This window comes from Salvia splendens, chromosome 14, assembly GCF_004379255.2.
Source record: "Salvia splendens isolate huo1 chromosome 14, SspV2, whole genome shotgun sequence".
In the NCBI taxonomy this organism is placed as follows: Eukaryota; Viridiplantae; Streptophyta; class Magnoliopsida; order Lamiales; family Lamiaceae; genus Salvia; species Salvia splendens.
In genome coordinates, this window is record NC_056045.1 from 26,042,727 (window position 1) to 26,061,586 (window position 18,860).

Sequence of the window (18,860 nt, forward strand, 5' to 3'; positions counted from 1 at the left end):
ATATACGCCTCGTATGTGTAGATGAAAATTGTCTATTCAATTATCAATAATATTTAACAAGTTTTATTACCTTTGAGTAGTTTCTTGAATTTTCTATTTACTGAGAAAGTTATGCTGACTTATAAAATGAATTTGCACAATCGTTCATAGAGTCGTTCAATCCACCCACGACTTATCAGAGATCATCAATCAAACAAGCAACGAAGATCATATCAATACATAAAACAATACTCATATAAAATCAGATGTCAGAAATAAAATACTTCATTTCGAATGAGACTGAAAAAAAAAAGCTCTGGAATAAAAGTAATGCACTCCAAAAAATTTATTTTTTAAGGATATAAAAATTGAGATGCAAGTAATTGCCTAGGAAAATTTTTAAAAGTAACGACAGTTCAGACGAAAAGAAACGTTTCTAAAATAAGGACATAACTTAATTTTTTTATTTTTTTAGACGCTATTTAGTTTTAGTTGAAACCAACAATAAATATATTTTTAAAGAGTTATGATAGATTTAAAAACATAAATAAACATCCTTAATTAGTTAATTACATTAAAAAATATCATTAATAATATTTTTTTTATCCCACTTTGTCTTAAATACAATGCATGCACTAGGTTTGAGTAATTTACATGTCGTGGGACGAAGGACGACGTGGCGCATACTCAGTCACAACATCTGGCCGCTAATATCCTGCCGCGTGTCATTTCACCGGGCGCAGCGTCACACTCAAACACAATGGGCTGAGAATTAAGAGAGAAGACCGTAAAAACCTCTCTCTTAAGCAGTGGTGAAAATTTAGGGCAAATTTCAATTCGAGAACGAAAGCTCTCGATCAATTCCACACAAAATCACACACTCATTGCGTGAGAATTTTCCATGATTTTACATGCATAATTGATCCACAGCCCATACCTCTGATGCGCCTACAATTTTGATATGTAGGCGTAGAGAGAGAGGAGCATAGTGTACTAGTGAGAGAGAAACACGTAAACGAATACAGTCCAAGTGTATAACGAGGATAAGGAGAGGGAGAACACGGCGCTTCCATCACCACTACCGCCACAGTTTCCTTTCCCATTCATCAATTAAACTACTTCTCCATTGGTTATACTCCCCCCTCTTCATTTGGAGACACCCCCAGTTTTGTTCATTCAACTGCTCCATAATTGATTCATGCTCTCTGTGTAAATAATCAATCAATTGCTGAAATGGAAACTTCTCCAGCTGCCGGAATCAGCTTGGAAGGGATTGATGATGTCCAGGATTTTCCATGGGTCTGAACTAATATGCATCTCTGTCTCTATATGTGTGTGAGTTAATATTGGTATGTGTTTATGGAAGCATAACTAACTGGTTGGTGTTGATTTGCGTTGCAGAATGGGGAGGGATCATCAATCTCATGGGAGCGGTACAGCATCTCTACGACCTCATGCATAGGGGAAACAAGGCATTTCGTGAAGATCGATTAGATCAGGTTATCTGCCGCCCTTCTTGTTCAGCCATTTATTAAATTGCGAATTTTTCGTTATTGGGTTGAAGCTCTGTATATCTGGTCTTCTGTCAAAATTTGGACTTCTTTGTGGAAACATTGGTCTAATCACTCTAATTGTATGGAATTGGAAAATGGTAGTACTCGGTTGGTGGTTTAGTTAAGTTTTCTGTTCTTCATCCTATTAGACGAGTTGTTGTGCATTTGCGTTCAGAGGGCTTTGGCTTATGCCTTAGGTCTTATGCTTTAGGCTGTTGCAGTGTTTCCATGGAGGAGTTCCTTAATGGTGTTTTCTATTTTGGTTGAAGCCTAAGCATTTACCCGCTCCTGTGGTCCAAGTCGTGCAAGTGAGGTTTTAGAAGACAGGTGTCAGGAACGATAATCTTAATAATGCAAGAAGCACAATTTTGGTGCAGACATTGATTTGTATTTTGACGTAATGCCACAAATCTTAATGGGATATGGGATGTTGCCCCCATACTTCTTGAATCTGTTTGACCCTAATCAGAGGCTAATGTGGATAATTTTCTATGGCTAGCTAAAGCTTTAGAAAGCTAACATATCTGAAGCAGTAGATGATAAACATTTCACCCATGTGGAATAAGGGACACTGTTTTGGAGAATTAGGTGTTAGCCTTGGAAACATAAGACATCAGCTTTCTTGAAGTTCATTGACATTGGTGGCTCGAAATCTGTTTATTGGCTATGGTCTGGGTGTTGGTGGAAGTGGAAAATGAACAATGTAGTGCTTTAGGACTTCTGGAGTATTATCCAATTCTTGCTGCTTGTTAAAGATGTGTTTGGTTCGCATGGGTGTTTATATTCTATTCTGATGGCTCTTTTATTAAGACGATTGTTCATTGAAGAACCAAAATTGGTTGGGAACGATGGCTCAAATATTAGGAGCCTAGTCATGTTCAGTCAATAATCATCATTTCCTTTGATGCTGTGAAAGCACAGATAATAACTACATTAAGCATTTATCTTTTCATCTCTGTTTCTAGGTTTCTTATATCAAAGGGCAGAGTAGTAGTAGTTTTTTTCAAATATTATCAGCCATTTGATCAACAAAATTTCCTATTCTGAAAATGTAGATCGTCCATTCCAATAGTGTTTCTCACACATAAAGCTATACTCATGTACTCTGGAGATTCAGTGTACGCTGGTACAGATTGTTCTGAGATATCATTTCTAATTGCACCAAGTCCCTGATTTTCTTTACTGATTTATCCTACTGTACATTTTTGAAAGTCTTAAGATGTTGAGGTTTCAATTTTTTTTGTGATTGGGTTCTCAGATTCAGGGCTTGTTTGCAATTGCTACTTGCGAAGTAATTGGGGGTCAACTTAAGTAAAATCACAATAATTTTTACATCAAATTTCTTACATTTAAGCGCTATTGGGTGAGTAAAGCCAGTTGGTGCTAGCCTAGTAAATTTAATTAGTGCTATGCATTTAGTTCAGAAAATGTCCAGACCATGTATGAACACTGTAGTTTATGTATTTGTTTATTGCTAGGCATTAGTAAATTGGTATGCCTTTCTGGATAATACTCATGAACTTGCTGTCAAATTATACCAGGCGATTGAATTATACTCAAGGGCTAACCACATAAAGCCTGGTGATTCTATAATTCTGAGCAACCGATGTGCTGGCCTATCTCCTGTATGTGGTCCTTAACCATGATTTATCATGACATTGTTTATGAACAATTTGTCCAACTAATTGAATGGTATTATTAGGTTTCTGTTTTCTTGCTTTTTCATCTGTATTATTCCCCAGGATTAGCCATTCCTCAGAAGCAGGCTCCTTCCGCTTCAGAACATAGGCACACTGAATGGTTGGATCCAACAACTCATGCTGGGGTTTGTTCCCTTATCTTAGCATTTCTCCCAAATTTTGTCCATCTTTTTCTTAAAATATCCTATTAATTTCGTGTTATATGTTTTTAGCTTGCACTCAATGATGCGGAGAGGTGATGAATCTGCAAAGTAATACAGCAGCCTCCCACATTCTTAAGGCTAATGCTCTTATTTGGTGAGAATGGCTTCTGCTTAATAGTAACTGAAAAACTACACGATAGTCATGAAAAGTTCTTTCATAATTAGGTTTACAGTATTCTCAAGAGGTCACAATGACAGACATGTATAGGCTTTGCAGCAACTCGAAATTGACATCATACTCAGGAATATTTCTTTCACAATTAGGTTTACAACAGTTACCAATTGATAGATCTCTGCATCTAAAGTTGCATGTATACTTTAATAATACAGGAAATCTACTTATTACTGTTGTTGTCTGTTGGTTTTCTTGGTGCTCACATCTTGCTTCGTAGTGTAATGTCATTCCTTATTATCTTCCTGTCAGTTGGAAAAGTATGAGCTGGCTCAAGATGTTATTCGGTCAGGGCCTTCAGATTGATCCTCAAAGGTAATGTAGAGAGTTCCTTCTCAACTTGTATCGGTGTCATACTACTTATAATTTCCTATTTATAAACTTGTAAATAATCATGTATGTTCTGTCAGCAGCAATGCTCTTGCAAATTTAGAGAAGAAAATAACCAATACCTTTGTGAGGAGAAGCCATGTAATCCTCAACGAACAGATGATTATGATTGCACTCTATGTTTGAAGTTACTATACGAACCAATCACAACTCCTTGTGGGCATTCTTTCTGTCGGTCATTGCCTATTTCAGACTATGGACCGAGGTGTTATTTCCTGTCTCCTCCTCTTTGTCTGGCTTACTCCATTTTCTACATTGATATTTTTTTAATAATGTGTATGATTATGTTAATTGTTTAAATGATGCATTTTTATTCGCATCTGGTATGTTTATTTCAGGTAATAGATGTCCTTTGTGTCGTACTGTTTTGTTTATTAGCCCCAGGACATGTGCAATCAGGTTAGCTTTTTACTGTTATTCTTGATCTCATGGATGTAATCAAGCTAAGTCAAGTATTAGAAAGTTTGAGTTTTGGCTCATTCATTATAAGCTGAGCATAAGTTTAATTAATTAAACATATTTTATGTTCATGAGCTTATTTAAGCCTATTGAGCTGTTTAGATATATATCTACTTTTACCCAAACAAATACTTATGTTCAAGCTCAAGCTTGAAACATTAATGTTAACAAGGCCTGCCACATGATCTTGAACTATCTTTAAAAAAATTGAGCTACGACTAGCGTGGCTCATAGTCCTATTGCTCCGCTCAAAGCTTTAGGTTTTTACAGATTCATATTCTCAGCAATCACATAACATATATGACTCGAATAACTTGTCAGTTGATTGGGTATTTGCAGTGTCACAATTGAACAACATCATAGAGAAGAGCTTTCCAGAGGAATATGCAGAGAGGAAATTGGAGCAACTCAGTTTGACAAACCCTGGTCCTGATTTATTGCCTCTTTTTGCCATGGATGTTATCCTACCATGCCAGAAGTTACAGCTTAACATTTTTGAACCGCGCTACAGACTTATGGTGAGCTGGTCAAATTTCTCCTGCATGCCATTATTTCAGCTCATTTTTAGCTCTGATGATCTGAACTCTCTCTTACATTTTGTCCTATCTAATATCTATAAAGGCAGTGATTAAGGATGTCAGAGAAATAAAAGTCTCAAGGGAGTAGCTATTACTATATCTAGGAGTTTTTCCAATCTAAGAGAGTACTATCTTTACCCTTTTAAATAGGTCAAACGGCACCTGACCTTTAAATCCTGGTATATGTGGCAAATAGCCTTTCCTGCCACCCCAATTATGAAAATACAATCTCCTTAGCCTAGCTAAATGAGAATTCTGCTGCTTATATCTGAAAGATAATAAATGAATAATTATCTGATCCTAGAAATTTTATCAATTCAATATAGTGGCTGTCTGTGTTAGTTTGTGAAGCAAGTTGTTCTAATAGTAATCTTGTGGGCATATTATGTGTGTATAGGTTAATAACTATCTCATCGCTGGCTGATTTTTAGGTCCCACGTTTTGTGTCCCAACAGGTGAGGAGGATAATGGAGGGAAATCGCCGGATGGGAATGGTATAAACTTGTGATGCTATTTGAGTTGTTTCTTCATACTTGAATTATACAACTGTTAGGGTCCAATGTATACTGCTCATCTGTTTTCCTGCATGTTACATGGTGTAGGTTGTGATTGACCCATCAACTGGTTCAGTCGTTGATTATGCATGTGAGGTGGAAATTACGGAGTAGGTGATTGCTAATAGTTGGACAATACTCTTATAATTTCGTATATTCTTCCATTTTAGTATTTTGTTTGAATCCCCCCTTATACTTTTCTGTCTGGGGAATATGGATTGCTTTTATTGACACTACACTGCCTTAATGCATATGATCACTTGTTCTGTTATTAATGCAGCTGCGAGCCTCTTCCAGATGGACGTTTCTTTTTAGAGGTAAAATTATAAGTAAGCTACATAATCATGTGCACTTCTTTCTACATCATTTGGTAACGAACAACTAATGGTGCAGGTGAAAAGGTCGGCGGAGATGTCGTATCATTAGAAATTGGGGATCAAGATGGGTAATTTCCCCGCAACTTTTTAGCGACCATTTCATACACAAGCATAGCTTCTAAAACTGTTTCACTTTTTATTGATCTGAAGATACCGTGTAGCTGAGGTTGAATGGGTGAATGACATATCTCCGCCAGAGGGAAGTGAGAGAAATGATGTGAGTACTAACTGATATTTGGATTTCCTTGCATAATGTCCAAATCACCCAAAAATAGATACAACCAGTCCAAGTAGAAGTACAAACATTATTATCCTCATTCCTCCAGTCGAAAATTGATTGCTATGCTTCATGTCGCCATCTTCTGCTTTTTCATTTTCTCAAAAGAAGTTTGTTCGACTCATCTTTTACAGTTGCTGGAGATGACACATAACGCATCAGTTTTTGCTCGCCAATGGATAAAGGAGGCACAAGAAGCAGCACAAGGGGGTAACTGTGCGATACTTTTAACAGGATATTTGGTAATGTTTTCTGAATCCAAATCTTCTCATTAACTCCCGACAATCCCCCTACAGATAGAATAAGGCTTGCAGAGCTATTCAAAGTCGAAGGATTGATGCCCCCCACACGTGATCCCGAGCACTTCAGTTTTTGGGTATACTAATGCACGTTTAGTTGAATCATAACTGAAAAAAACATTGTTATTGCGTCATTTGATGGCCTGCCTGATTATGCAGCTTGCTACATTGACAAATCGTAGGCCATCAGAAAGATTAGAGCTCCTTCGGCTTAGAGATACTCGGGAGGTATCAAGACGATTCTTTTCTTTACTTATTGCTTCCTAATGCCTCATTGCCGCACAACTAAATTGTGTTGCCCGCATTATTGCAGAGGATTACAAGGTCTCTTCTCTTTATGAAGGCAGAAGAGCAAGGATGTAGGCTGCAGTAAATGCTATTCTACATGGTGTGACATTATTTGACAATTTGATTGTTGGTATTCTTTCATATACCAGCTTATTCACATCATTCATTGATCCACATAGCAGTTGGATTATACATACCTTTCAAATATGTGAAATGGAAGGAAATACATATACTGTAAAAATTGAATGCTACTACAACTAGTTTCTAACATGCAGTAAATAGTGGATCAATTCCATTTTTGGTGTGTATCATTTTGCCTGCAGTTTAATCCCTTTCACTCAATATATCAAGATTACTGTTTAAGTCGATTGTAATATCATAAACATAACAAGATTTCAAACCGTTGTAATGCTTCTTGCATTTTATATTTGAGTTTGCAATGAATTTTACGAAAAGTATTCACGTAGTCACCCAAGGCTGTGAGTGTTATACACAAAAAATACTCGCAAATAGTATATACAAAGGCCAGTTATAATTTTTTGCAATAAAATCCTAACAAGTGGTATAACCTTGCCAAATCGTACTAATATCTACATCGACGTTACAAACTTTTTGTCGGAAGTTAACATACTAATGAACTCAAGCCGCATCATGAAATAGGCGCAGAAATCCAAGAAGAGGAACACAGGACCACTGAGCCTCTGTAGATCAAGCACATACTCCACTTCGCTGGTTTTGTAAAGCTGTCATCACATAGAATAAAAGCGATATTATTATCAGGATGTGCATCCTGATATACCTATGTATATAGAAATATCTCGAATAAGCCAACCTGTATTTCGAACTTCACAGCAGAGCTTGGTTGCGATCCATTTGTGCTGATGGAAGTTGTGCCATTAGCATAATGGTTGCCATTCATGTAGTTACTAGTGGAACTGCTGTCTAGGTTGTGAATGCTGCGAGTGAAGAGGCATTTCATGTTATAGTGCCCGACCTTCTTCCACCTGACGTTTAAAACTTGCAAAGCTCCGAGAATCTGGGTCATTATTTCACCTGGACGTGCTGGGGACTGGAAAAGTAGCAACGTGAGAACTATGGCACATGACCAAATGTACTACTACTAGAACTATATATGCTTGTTACTAAAATATTTGGGTGAGTGCAAGTTCGTGTGTACGCCTGTTCGCAAACACAAGTAAAAACACATTCAAGTTCATAATTTTAACCTGTATTCCAACAGCCCATTGCTTCTTTCTTGAGATCCAGGGTGATGAATTCCCGTCAACTGGAAAGGCTTGTGCATTAGGATCTGAATAAGGTCCCGAAGAATAAATTTCCTGAAAGAAGAGATGAACAAATTTCCATGCATGAAATATAATTTAACACAAATTTCAGTAAATATTTAGCAAGTGCAGTCTGTTAATTACATAAGCATCACCATCTATGACATGCATAAAATATAAACCGTGGACTCTTGAAAAATGCAAAACTTTGAAAAATGTTTGCAGAGAATAATAAGTTCCATATACATATGCAAAAGAGAAAAAGATATGACTACCGTGGACTCTTGGATGCTAGCACTGAGGTAGCCAGTTGCATTGGGGAACCGCTTGTCCAATAGTAGATAATATGCAACAGTACCCTGCAGCATAAGACCATAATATTAACAATTTATAAGGTTTAGGATTAAAATAATTCAGATATTTATGTAGTTGTTTACATCATTTTGCAGCCTGCTCTGCAGTGAATCAATAAGCTGGCCCCTCTGAAATCCTAATCTAAGAACTTCTTGAATGATCTCATCATCAAGCTGCAAGCATAATCAGACTGCATCAGTATTACCGGTGCACATGAATTGGGAAACTTGATATCTGTGGTCAGCGTCTGGAAGCATAATAGAAATGTAACTCCAAACGTTTCTTGGCAAACAAGATGTTAGACGTCGTCACTTGTCAACTGATTGCTTAAACAAACTAAATTGTAGTTGCTAACAAGATGTTATGCATAGGATAATGCATATCAAAGTTCTACAAAGTAAAAATAAGAAAAAAAAAGAAGCTAGATGCATAGTCAAAGAACAGTTGGAGGACATAGTATTTTTAAATGTTAAATCATAAAAATGTTTCATCTCATCGGTCATAAGATCAAACCAATGAGCACTAGAGAGTTTTGGACAAATAAGTTACCCTTTTTAGATGTTCCGTTGCATTGGGTGGGGTGACAGCTAAATAGCGAGGAAGATTTACTTTGAACCAAGGATGTTTTCGTATGTCATGAGTAGTTATCCTCTTCAAAGGGTCCACCACCAGCATTCTTGGAATCAAATCACGAGCTCCAGCAGACAAGTGGCTTGGAAGAGTGTACATTCCACTCTAAAATTTATCAAAAGTTACTTATATAATGATCTCTGTCTCGAACATTGTAAGCTCCGGGAAACATTTACGACAGATACCTTTATTTTCTTGAAGAGATTGGGAATGTTTTCATCATCAAAAGGAAGAGCCCCACAAAGAAGAGCATACAAAATTACACCGCAGCTCCAAACATCCACTTCAGGCCCAGCATAAAGTTTTCCAGAAACAACCTGCAATAAGCTCCCATTAACTAAATTAGCGTTAATAAAAAGCATCATGGCACAATATTATTACGAGAGCAATATTATTTTATATTTAAAAGCATGCTAATTGTACAACCTCAGGTGCAGCATAGTTTGGGCTTCCACAACTTGTTCTTAGAAAATGCCCATCCCTCATAATGTTGCTTAATCCAAAATCAGCTACCTTCACATTGCCTTTCCCATCTAAAGCAAGTTCTCTGGCTTAAGGTCACGATGAACGACCATGTTTCTATGGCAAAACTCCACTCCCGCGATAATCTGCCAAAGACACAAATAGAATTCAGCACAATGTATTGACTGAAATAAACTTAACACATCGTCTGCACGTGCAAGTCAGCAATAAGAGACCAAAAAAACACAGAGAATTCTACCTGCTGAAAAAAGTGTCTAGCTTCATCTTCTTGCAACCTGCCCCTTTCCACAATATAATCAAAGAGCTCTCCTTTCACCACGTGCTCCATGATGACATATATATCTGTTGGTGTCTCTATAACCTCATAGAGGCGGATCACATGTGGATGCACAAACAATCGGCATATTTTTATTTCTCTTCTCACTGCATAACACCACTGACTCTTAGAAAGCTATAGAACACTTTAGCTCATAAAATGAAAGGGTAATGCCAAAATGCAAACATAATAGCACCAAACTCGAGAAACTAGAAAAAGCATCTCCTCTGCCCCGCAACAAGAAAGTCTTACAATCTTTTATTGTTCTAAATGAAGCAAATGTTTTACCCTTTTCTTCCATCTCAGGACCCCCCATCTTCCGACGATTGATGATTTTAATGGCCACCTTATGCCCCGTCCGAACATGTTCTGCAATTTTGACCTTTCCAAAGGAGCCATGCCCAAGCGTTTTCCCAAGTCGGTAGTTCCTCCGAAGTGCATCCGCAGCCCCACCTTCAGCCTCCATGTTTCTATAGAAACAATAACAATTAACTGAGACTAATAATACTTCTCAGAAGTCCTAATGCAATTATGTTCTCCGAAATTAAAACAGGCACAAAACATTCCATGAGTGAGCTAAATGCTAGGTGTACTAAAACACAATTACTAGAGTATACTAGTAAAAGCTAATTGAGCTAAATACGTGTGAAAAAAACAATCTATATTGTTGTATCATAGCACCTATGACCTATCAACAAACTCCTCAGCTATATATCCAATACGATGTGAAAATTCGCATAGTTTGGAAGCTGAGAGCAACATAATTTTTTTAAAAATCAACTGCAACCCTGATTCTTATGCACTTCAAAGTTGGGGCAGATATAGTCTGCAAATACTCTGCTTCTAGTAACCAAAATACAAATCCAATTGATCACAAAATCGATCTGCAAAATCATACTATTTGGATTTGAAACAATGGACATCCAACTAAACTATACGACGAAGAAAAGATTGCCATTTGCAAATGCATTTTCAGAAAATTGGAGTGGCAGATCAACTGTAAAACCCCGATTTTTAGTTAGAAATCACCTCTGATTAAGCAGGAGACTTACATGTAAAACAATATCTGTTCAACGCAGTTGTAATATTGAATTTAAGGAGAGAGCAGATTTACAAGAGAATGGAGAGATCAGTAAGAGTGAAAAATAGATAAAAAAAAAGGAAGCAATTGGGTTTTAGATTAAGAAGATTAAGAGAGATATGGATATGCTTTTAGAGAAGATTAAGAGAGAGATGGATATGCTGGCGCTGACTCACTATTTCTCATCGTCTTTGTTTTTCAATGCGTCTTTACATAATTAAATGAGTTCAAACTAAATTGGTCAATAAAAATAATCTTAATTATAGATAATACTAGTATGAATTTTAATAGAAATTAATAAATAGAAAAATAAAGAAAAAAATAATTAAAGTATTTTAGTGAAAAATGAAATCTTCTTTAGAAAGAAAACATAACTATTTTCATGAATGGATAAGAAGTGTTTTTACAGGATAAAAATTAAATGATTCTTTTATCATATAATATGAAATTTGTTGGGTTACAAACCCGTCCCACATCGGATGAGTAAGAGAAGTTGGAAGGTGTATATAATTCCTGTCCAACCCCAATTAGTTTGAGGCCTTTTGGGAGTGACCCAAAAACAAATCCGTGCGGGCTTGACCCAAAGCGGACAATATCAAACTAATGTTGCAGTCGACGATCCTAACAAGTGGTATCAGAGCCCAGGTGGCTATGGGTTGTGCCTGGATGAGCCCCGGTTAGGGTCGGGCCCTGAAGGACTCGGGTTAGAGTCGGGCCCAGGATGACCCAGGGGCCAGGGCTGGAACGACCCATGTTCGTGTCAACTGCGTTCCCGATGTGGTCTCGGTTTGAGGGGAGGTTTGTTGGGTTACAAACCCGTCCCACATCGGATGAGTAAGGGAAGTTGGAAGGTGTATATAATTCCTGTCCAACCCAAATTAGTTTGAGGCCTTTTGGGAGTGACCCAAAAACAAATCCGTGCGGGCTTGACCCAAAGCGGACAATATCAAACTAATGTTGCAGTCGACGATCCTAACAAAATTATGGTATTACACTACATGTTGATTATATATAAAGTTAATTAAGAGTGTCCACTATGGACACGCCGCGGCGGTCGCCGCGATTGGGGGCGGAGGGGGGAGAAAGGCGCGGCTATCATAGTGAGGGGGGGTGTCCGCCTCGGAGGTGGACGCGGCGAGGGGGGAGGGAGGCGGCGGATGCAGGATAGCCGCGTGCGGGGCGAGGATGCGGCGTGCGTCCCTATAGCCGCGCCTCCTATAGCGGAGGACAACCGCCGCGGCTGGCGATTTTCCGATTTTTTTTTTTTTACACTTCAATTCACCTATAAATACACCCCACTCCATTCATTATTTTCACACCATTCCAATACAACATCTATACAAATTTTAATGTAGTGTGTACTTTTAATTTTAATTTTAAATTAGTGTGTTTAATTTTAATTTTATTTTAATTTGTATTTTAATTTAAAGTTAAATTTTATTTTTATTCTTAATTCGTATAGTCGACTTCGTCTACGTACTTATATCCCGATAAATTTTTTCGTAATTACTTGAAACATTAATAAAATGAAAGTTGATTATAAAATTTGGGGGCTATTGGAGGTGTCCACTATAGTGGCGGAAATAGAATTTTGGGACTATGGACAAAAATCCGGGGCTATGGACACAAAATTGGGGCGGAGCTATTGGGCGTGTCCACCTTATAGTGGACACCCTAATAATTACAATGTGATAACATGCCGCCACATAAGCATAGGCTGTCTAGTCGGCTCTACGTGGCTAGTGGATGAATGATGTGTACTATTTTAACAATGTGCACATTGGTTCTAGCTACAATTAGTGACAAAACGATTGTCAAATTATAATCGATAATAACTAGAATAACTAGAAAGAGGCAAATTAGTTGGACTCGTTTCTATAGACACGTGATAATGATAAGTATAACATACTACCTCCGTCTCACATTAAGTGTCACATTTTGCCATTTTGGCCCGTCCTACAATAAGAGTCACATTTCACTTTTACCATAAATGATAAGTAGACCTCACATTTCATCAATCAATTCTACTCACATTTTATTATAAATCTAATATATATAAATGAGACCTATAATCCACTAACTTATTCAACTCATTTTTCTTTATATTTCTTAAAATTCGTGTCCACACTAAATGTGACGCTCAATGTGGGACGAAGGTAGTAATAAAGGAAAGGTTTGATCCATGGTTAGGATAATATTGATAACAATAGGTCTTAATCAAACTTAGTTAACAGTAACATGATAATGATTGACATGCAGTTTATTGCATACGAGAAAGCATGTCATTTTCGTTGTACTATATCAAGGTTTTGAGTGTATCTATATTTTAGTTCCAATGAAATTGTAGATAGCTAATGGGCTAAAATGAGGTCTATTACGAAAACTAAACAATGTAAAGCCCAATATGAAGCCCAAATATAGTGGCCAATTTCATGTTTTATAATTCTGATGAAGCCTATTGTGTGCAACCCAATAATATATATTGATGAACAAATTCGACGATTTAATAGTTTTATTTGTATAGTGAAAATCAAGAATGTCAGATAAGTTTTTGTTTGAATAAATACTACCCATTTAATACTCTATGAATTTTTAGATGTATGTAGTAACGTAAGTATATTGGCAAATCAAGCTCTAACATTTTTAAAGGGTTTATAGTGACATTTAGACTACAAAAATCATACCCGTGTTGCCTAGCTGGCAAGTCGAAAATCTACGTCAATTACACATGAAATAAAAACTAGGCTGTTTAACACTACGTGACTACGATATTTGTTAGTACATTTTAAACGAGTTCATAATAATGTCCGGGACATGTTCATGTCGGGTCAGATTCGTGTGCACCGGAGGTTGCGCCAATCCTTGTTGGTTTCACCGTACATAACTTGGTGATTTTTTTTGTCAATTATTATTCGCATTTAACAAAATTCGAATATGGCATAATAAAACAGTTGTTAATAATTCATTGTGGAAGTTCAATACTAATATTAATGATGTGATTTGAAGCTGCAGCTGCAAAGGTTTATTTTCAAGAAGATGGGATGTCGATTTCAAGTCTTTGTTCTTGTTTGATTTTAATTAATATTGTCTGATTAAAGCTTGATATTAATTTAACGCATTTAATTTGTCTATCTAAACCAGCATTTTCTTTTATCTGCTAACCAAACTAGCAACAATTTATTAGTTCTTCAATGTATATTGATAATTTGTCAGGAATAATATAGTGAATAAATTCATCAATGTATTTATCAATGAAGTGAATCAGACTTAAACTGCTAATTTTATTTCTTCCATTTATTTTTCATTCTCTCTTTTTAAGTATTATGTTAGGTTTAGCTTAAAAAATAACCGTGCTATAAAACAAAATTGAAATGAGCCTTATCATTTCATAATCGTCCAGATTTGTCGGTAGATAATATTTCAATCAATAGATGGATCTAAACTGTTCACGATTTTAATTAGTTGGTGCAAAACATAATCCAAAGTTATTACTTTAATTAGTGATTCGTCGTCTTCTGTTAGAAATTCAAACCAAGCTGTCAAATATATTATATAAAAAAGAATATAGTAGGTTGTGCAATGCTTATATGCTATGGTAGTAACATAAAGAATAAAGAAAACATGCATTGTTTATATTTCCAGAATAAGACAAATAATAAATCTAATATTTTCTCCAGCTCGTGTTCTAATACTATTTGTGTGTGTACATTTACTCAGACACAAATCTTTTATGCTAAATATGATAATTAAGTAATGAAATCTTTAAGTTTGTATCTATCATCACAACAAAAATAACAATAAAATAATACTCATAATAGAAGGCATTAATTATTTTAGCTCATCACGCTACGGATAAAATACAGCGAAAACGATTTCATCTATAATAGCTACTGCTTTAAATTATATATTGTTCATCACTATAGTTCAATTACTAAATCAAACATGATTTCACTTGATTTTGAATTAACGGAAGTGTTTAGTAATGTAGGATTAGTTCTCAATATTATTAGTTAGACTTTAACAATTGTAATTATAATACTACTGAGTTCAGACCAAGACAACAAGGCCTAGTATATTTAAGACCATTTTTTAGGTTCCACAGATACGGGTGCGTTATAATTTTTTAAATTGCTAACTTGTTAATTCATCAACCAGTATATTAAAAATGTCAACATAATTATGTTGACATTTTTAATATATTATGTTGAAATTTTAAATATTAATGTCAATACAGTGTACTAAAATATCAACTAAGTTTATGTTGATATTTCAATGTCAACATATTTATATTTTTAATACACTGCTTTGATAAATTAACAGAGTTAACAACTTATAAAATTAGCAAAGAATCACACCTCTACGAATTAGTAGAGTCATTGATATTAAAATTTGTCACGTTCCATCCAAATATATAGAGTATTTGATTATCTTTGCTAGCAGTTCAAGGCAAGATTGGAATTTGGAACTCCAGCATGATTATAATATTCTTAATTATTCTCACACCAATATTATGCTTTTCAATGTCACCTTTTATTCTTTGCCCCCACATATATGTAGATATATATTAACTATAATAGTTGGCACACTTCCTCTATTAAGGACTTCAATGTTAAAATGTTATCACATCTAGCTACTTCTCATTTATAAATTGCATATTTAAAAGTGCTATTAACCCATACTTTCAAAAGAGTAATGTTAAAGTGAAAATTTTCAACATAAGGTAATTAATATTCTCTCTTAATGTCATATTTCTGTTTATTATCCTGAATTGAATTCAAATTTGACTATGAACAAAATTTCATAAGTATCATCCTACATATCTTGATTTCGTAAGACAATCTTATATAATGTAAATCTTTTGTGCTCTAAATTTTTATTGGCTGGTATATATCCAACCTAAGACTGAAGTGATTGCCATCTAATTGTTATATTGATCAAATTGGACATTTGTTTGTTTATTACATAATCAATCATCTGTGTATTGCTCAAAACTATGTAACACAACAAAAGTAAGGCAGATTTCGACAAGATTCGAGACAAAAATGGGTCTTGAAATCGGTGAAAGATTGCATACAACACGTTTATAAAAAGTGGTATGCGTAATCACGCTTTTTGGATTAGGTAATCAGAAAACGGGTTGACCCAATTCATATATTACTTATATTAAAGGAAAGCGTTAATAAAAGCTTAGCATAAAGTAATTCATTAAGTTGAGAGACCAACCAAAGTAGTACTATTGTCTAAACAAAGTCAAAATACCACCCACCGAAAATTTGCAATTGACATTTCAAATGTCTTCAAATTTTCAATCTATAGTACTCCCTCCGTCCCGCACTACTTGCACTTATTTCCTTTCTGGGCGTCCCAAGTTATTTGCACTCTTTTCATTTTTAGTAACAATTTAGGCCATCCACAATAGGCGCCCATCGACCGCCCAGCCGAGCGCCGGCGCTGGGCGGCGCTGGGCGGTTCGCTGGGCGATCTATTGCAGCCGCCCAGCGGGCGATTGGAGAGAGAAACCGCGCAGCGCTGGGCGGTCGCGTGGCGCTGGGCGGTCGGCTGGGGGGTCCGTTCGGCGCTATTGCAGCGCCCGGATCGCCCAGCGCACCGCCTAGCGCGAAAATTAATTTTTTTTTCCGAAACACTATATATACGCGCTTTGCTCGTCATTTTCATTCGCACCACTTGTTTTAACGAGTCTCTCTCTATCTTAATTTCTGTTCAAGATCAACAACGGGAAATGGATCTCAACAACGAGCCTAGTTCCGGGAGTAGCGGGTCACAAACTCCGACGATCCCTGTGGGAAGTGGATGGGGTCAGGTGCCCGGGTACTACAACATGTACCCGTGGCAGCAGATGATGCCCGGGGCCCCAATGGGGGGGAGTCCGCCGGGGGGGTTTCCGCCGATACCGGGGTGGGTACCCGGGATGCAGATGATGCCCGGGGGAGCATCGGCGACACAGTGGACTCCGGGGGTCGTACCGGCTACACAGGGGACTCCGGGGGTCGTACCGGCTACACAGGGGACTCCTGGGGGGTCCCCGGCGACGGCGGGGGATGTCTATCGCCCCAGTTTTGATTTTTCGACTGGGTCTTCGCACACATCGACCCAAACACCCTTGGGGTTTGATAGTTTCTCCTTAGATGAGTTGGGGTTTGATACTCTCGGAGCTCCGGAGACTCTAGTTCAAGGGGGGGGCAGTGCCGGGGCGTGGCGCCCCAAAGAAGAAGGGCAAGAAGAAGGTCGGCGAGTCGTCGCAGCCGGGTGAGGAGGAGGTACGGAGGAGGTGGACGGACGACGAGAACTGTCACGCCCGCATTTCCTAAGGATAGGAAGTACGGTGGACCGCGACTAGGGGAGGAATAAAGAAACGGGGAAGAAAGGGGAGAACAAGAATACTTGACCCGAAACGTTTAATTAGAGGAAGTTCACTTCAAAACAAAGTACTGTAGCGACATTTCTAAAGTTAAAGTAAACAGAGTTTAATTGAAAACATTGTATCGGATTACAAAGCAGCGGAACAGACCAAGAGATAGATAATGCCGGGTATGACGACACGACACCATCCAAAAGGCAAAGTAAAAACACAATTTTGACTTTAATTGCTCAACATCCGTCATCCCCATCGTCGCTCAACCTGCACATTAAGAAAACAACATGCAGGGCTGAGTACTTATTGCACTCAGTGGACACACGCCAAAATCATAGTTTGTCATGCCATAACAGTGTAACCTTGGGGTTTTAAGTGTAAAGAAAATAACCCAAGTACACTAAAACATATTTCATAAATTCGACTGCGCAGTCATTTTCAGATATTGCCACCCTTATTCCCACCATCATACACTATCTGATCCAACGGGTGACAAGGGGCGTGGCCACACCCCAGGTCAACTAGACCGGCCAACTTGCTCTCAGATGGCTCCCGATCTCGTGTACACTAGCCTGAGGGTTCGCAGCCCAACAGACCCGAATTCGATTAAACATATGTGGTAAACCACTTCAGATAGGTTTCAAAACAAAACAATTGGCAAGACAAACAGTTCACCTCCATAAACATTTCCGGAACAGAGTCCGTATTTGAGATAACCCACAAAATAGTAGGGTAGAAAAGCCCACCTCGATTGCTTAGCTTTTAAACAGTTTCCTTCTTCAACCACAATTTCCTCGTAAAAGATCACCCTTTTGAAAGATAAATAAGTATCATAATTAGAATCAGGAAAGACGGGGTTTAAACGACAATGCATGAATCCTACGTGGATGATTTCGACATCTAGCACGTTACACGTACGCACACTTAACAACATCTTATAAGTCAATCACACAAAAACACACGTCCGAAACACACCACGCACGCACCCGACACGCATACAACGTACTCAAGACGCGCACACGACACACACGCAACACTCATACCCCCGGCATACCCTCACTGTGCAAACGGCTCACTTGGCTCGGAAAAGGTTCGGAAAAAGGATCGGCGTCTCGGCCTGGCTCGGTGTCTCGGCCGCCTGGCTCGGCACCTCGGCCGGCTGTCTCGCCGCCTGGCTCGGTGTCTCGGCCGACCGTCTCGGCTGCCTGGCTCGGCACCTCGGCCGACTGTCTCGGCCGCCAGGCTCGGCACCTCGGCCGACCGTCTCGGCCGCCTGGCTCGGCACCTCGGCCGACCGTCTCGGCCGCCTGGCTCGGCACCTCGGCCGACCGTCTCGGCCGCCTGGCTCGGCACCTCTGCCGACCGTCTCGGCCGCCTGGCTCGGCACCTCGGCCGACCGTCTCGGCCGCCTGGCTCGGCACTGGCTCGGCATCTGGCTCGGCACCTGGCGCGGCACCTGTCTCGGCATTGGCTCGGCACCTGGCCCGACATCTGGCTCGGCGTCTCGGCCG

General features: G+C 38.3%; 2 pseudogenes; one reads left to right on the forward strand and one right to left on the reverse strand.

Moving 5' to 3' along the window:
* The first annotated feature begins 3,626 nt into the window (after positions 1–3,626).
* On the forward strand, positions 3,627–6,914 carry LOC121764418 (annotated as a pseudogene).
* Positions 6,915–7,273: 359 nt separating this feature from the next.
* Positions 7,274–11,160, reverse strand: LOC121765227 (annotated as a pseudogene).
* Positions 11,161–18,860: the final 7,700 nt, after the last annotated feature.